Genomic DNA, 4243 nt, shown 5'->3' on the forward strand with positions numbered 1-4243 from the left:
TAAACTTCTCACCATTTTTTAAACAATGGCAGCATTGGTCATCCACAGCTCTATACATGGCCCTTAGCCCTAGAATATGCTTACTGGCCTTTTGGGGTGGGAGACGGGAGGGGTAAAAGCAGATATCCAAAATCACCAATTATTTTTTAGTTTTTGTCACTTAACCTTTCATGCATATGGTTTGTCCACAGTGCATTTCCATGCTTGTATGTTGTTAATATTAAAACTGATTTGTCTTACTGAACATACATGACTGTGTAGATAGAACAGGAAGCCTAACCAGGGTTAAAATACGCCTACTCACTGATGGCACAGATATAGCTGAGTTATAAAATGACTCACTGATAGATTACCAGTGGTCCAAAGAACTTATCAAGCAACCCCGTTGTTCAAACAAAATCTTCCTTAGAAGCCAAATCATGTTCTAGTCCAACTCGTTTTGGTTTTTTCTTCTTACTGTGAAACTTTTTAAAAACACTTTTATAAAAGTGAATATATATTCCAGCAATTTAAATACAAAGTTAACACACCTACCCTACCATCCTCCCCTGCCTTGACCCTTCCTCTGCATCTCCATTGCTCGCGTTTCCACTCCTCTTCCCAAAGGCAACCACTGTTGACACTTTGGTGTATATCCTTTAAGACACTTCTCTGTTCAGTGTAACCTTGTCCTCACACAGTAGGATGGGGTGGGATTGGATTGATTTTTGTTTTTAATGTCTGACAAGTTTGTCCACATAAATACATATATGTCTTCTAACCATCACGTAATACAAATCTATGAGAATTTCTTTAACCTTACCCAACTATGAACTCATATTGTTTCCAGTTTTTGCAGTTGCAGATAGTACTTAGAGTGTATATTTTTAAGTAGCGTAGGTTCCTAGAAGTGGAATTTTTAAGTCAAAGGTCATGGTTATTTTTTTATTTAGTGTATCAGGTTGCCCTACAGATATGTATATTCTTATTAGCTATGCATGAAACAGACTGGTTTTCCCTACAGCCTCAAAAACATATATTTTCACTTCTTACTGTCACCAGTCTGAACAAAGTTATTTTAATTTGCATGTTCTGATGACTAGTAAGTGTGAGCAGTTTTTCATTTATTTATTACCTAAAATACATGTGTTAGGCATCTAATGTTTTCACCGAATGAATAGCTAATTGCTACATCATTTACTATCAAATGAACTAACATTTCTCCATCAATTTGAAGTTTGACCTTCGTGTATGTGTAATATTCTGTTTGTGAAAACTTTTTTTTCCATTGATCACTCATCCATTCTGGTGCTATATGTTTTTGTGTGTGTATGTCGTATGTTTTTGATTACTGTAGTCTTTGTTATATGTGTTGATAGTTTTGGCTTCTGTTATTAGTGTCTTAAGTTTTTCTTGGCTCTTCTTGAGCATTTTTACTTTTTTAGATAAGCATGGATTTATCAAGGTCTATTTTAAAAACCGCAACCTTTGGGATTTTTAATTTTCAGTTTAGAAAGACTGATAATCTTCACAGCATTGAATCTTCCTCTCCAGAAACTTATGAAATGTCCTTCCATTATTCTGATCTTCTTTGTCTTCCAATAACGTGTCATTTTAATTGTATAAATCTTCTATATTTTTTGCCATGTTTATTGCTTGATGCTTCACACTTTTTGTTTGATTTTGAATAGGATCTTTTTTGTTGTTACATTTTCTAACAAGTGTATTTTGTGTGTGAAACAGTGCTTTTGAGTTCTTCCTTACATCCAGTCAGAACTCTGATAGTTCTGATAGCTTTTCCGTCATTTCACTTTGATTTTCTAAATAGGGGTCATGACATCTACATGAGTTGTTCTCTTTGCTGACATGTATCCCTCCTAGTATTTTTTTCCTATTGCATTGGTTAGGACACCAGGGATGTCATGATAATGGCAGTTTTTTCCCTTGCTTTTTTTTTTTTTTTAATTTTATTTTATTTTATTTTATTTTATTTTTAGTTTTTTATTTTTTAAATTTTAAAATCTTTAATTCTTACATGCATTCCCAAACATGAACCCCCTCCCACCTCCCTCCCCATAACATCTTTCTGGGTCATCCCCATGCACCAGCCCCAAGCATGCTGCATCCTGCGTCAGACATAGACTGGCGATTCAATTCACATGATAGTATACATGTTAGAATGTCATTCTCCCAAATCATCCCACCCTCTCCCTCTCCCTCTGAGTCCAAAAGTCCGTTATACACATCTGTGTCTCTTTCCCTGTCTTGCATACAGGGTCGTCATTGACATCTTCCTAAATTCCATATATATCCCTTGCTTTTTATTTTACAATGAAAGGTTAGAAGCATTTTTTTGAATGTTATTGCAGTGGCATTAAAATTAAAGATACTGTTTTTCTTTCCTAGAGTTTTTTGTTCATATTTAATGAAATACTAAATTACTTTTGAAATTTCCAATTATTAAACCGCATCTGCATTTTGTCTTTAAATCCTGCTTCATCATAATGTATTCTCTTAGTTCACTGGTGGATTTCACTTGAAGAGTTTACTTTGTTCTGTTTTGTTTATGTTTTTCATGTATGTGTGTGCCTTGTTTAGTTTTGGTATCAGAGTTAGACTGTTCTGGCAGAATACTCTGGGAAGTATTTTATTTTTTTCTGTGTCCTAAATAACATTAATCTTTTTATTCCAGTTTTTTTTTTAAGTGTCTTGATAGTTTATTTTTTTTATTCTAATTCCCTGAAAAATACACATTCACTTAGATGTTGGTTTATTGATATAAAGTTAGTACATTAGCTCATATTTGCTTTCATTCTTTAACTTTTCATTTTTTAATAATTTCTGTCATAAAAATGTTGAAAAACAAGCACAAAAACTTTTCATACAGTGTTTATTCATCTTCCCAAATGTTAATGTCTTATCTCAGGCTCTTTATAAGAAGACCCATACAATTCTGGATGAAATAGTACAGGAATGCAAGGGGTAACATGAGATGCCCCCATAACCCTCTCCAGTCAAGGTCACAGCCTAACCAGCCCCAGGCTAGGCTTAAGCCCAGCCAGTGCTTCCCCACCTTCTGGGAGTTGTCTGCTACCATCATAATGCTGCCATGTCGTGACAATATGTACTGTTAGCTTTTTTATTAACTTAGCTAATTTTAAAAAAGCAAAATTTTTGAAAAATTCAAACATTGCCAAAAATGAAAAAAATCACTATCACTTTTAAATTTATATGTTAATATTTTTAAAGTATGGTATGCATACACTCAGAAACAGCAGAATGATGCATGGCAAAGATGATACAGGGGCTTCCTTGTTGGCTCAGTCTGTCTACCAGAGCAGGAGACATCGGTTCAGTCCCTGGGTCAGGAAGATCCCCTGGAGAAGGAAATGGCAACCCACTGCAGTATTCCTGCCTAGGAAATCACACGGACAGAGGAGCCTGGCTGGGTACAGTCCGTGGGGTCACAAAAGAGTAGGACACAACTTAGCGACTAAGTACACACAACAGAGTCCTATGGTCCCCAAGGAGCTGGCAGGTGTGACCTGGCCTGTTTGCTGTGCCTTGAAAGGCTGCTCTAGGGACAGCAGGAGGATACACATGGTTTTCCAGGTTAACAAGTTGGGACAAGACATTCTAGGAAAGGAATCAGCATTTAGAAGACACAAAGGCAAAAGAATGCCAAGTATGTTCAGGCTTCGGTGAATGTCAGACTCCCTGAGGAGCTGCAGAAGCATGAGCTGGTCTGCTGGTCTGCTGGGCGGCACAAGGAAGCCCCAGCTGCACCCCAGAAACAGTGGGGAGCCTTATCTACACAGTGGCTCCCAGCTGTCGCAGCTTCCAAGCAGCAATCCATGTAAACGGTATCAAGAAGCCGCAGCAGCTACACCATGACATGAGATCACCTAAATTTCTATTGGCCACAGAGCATAGGAACTGCCAAAAGCTTGTTTTTGTTTGATGTTTGCTGTTCACAGATGACCCGAATGCTCTCTGTTGTCCCTGGAGGAAGCTGCCACCCACGGTCAAGGGATGTCCACCTGGCCTGGCAGCGAGAGGACCCAGAGGAGAGGCAGAGCCAGGAGGTGCGGGAGATGCAGCCCGCTGGGCCATCAGCTGCTTACTGCATCTACCCAACGGGCGCTCAGCATCCAGAGTGCCTGTAGACACAAAACCATCTTTTCTGCAAGAGGAGAGTAGGTCAATCCCCAGCTTTAAATGGAGAAGGTGGGACTTCACTGATGGTGCAGTGCCTGACTCTGTT

The sequence above is a fragment of the Ovis aries genome, chromosome 9 (assembly GCF_016772045.2).
Source record: "Ovis aries strain OAR_USU_Benz2616 breed Rambouillet chromosome 9, ARS-UI_Ramb_v3.0, whole genome shotgun sequence".
Lineage (NCBI taxonomy): Eukaryota > Metazoa > Chordata > Mammalia > Artiodactyla > Bovidae > Ovis > Ovis aries.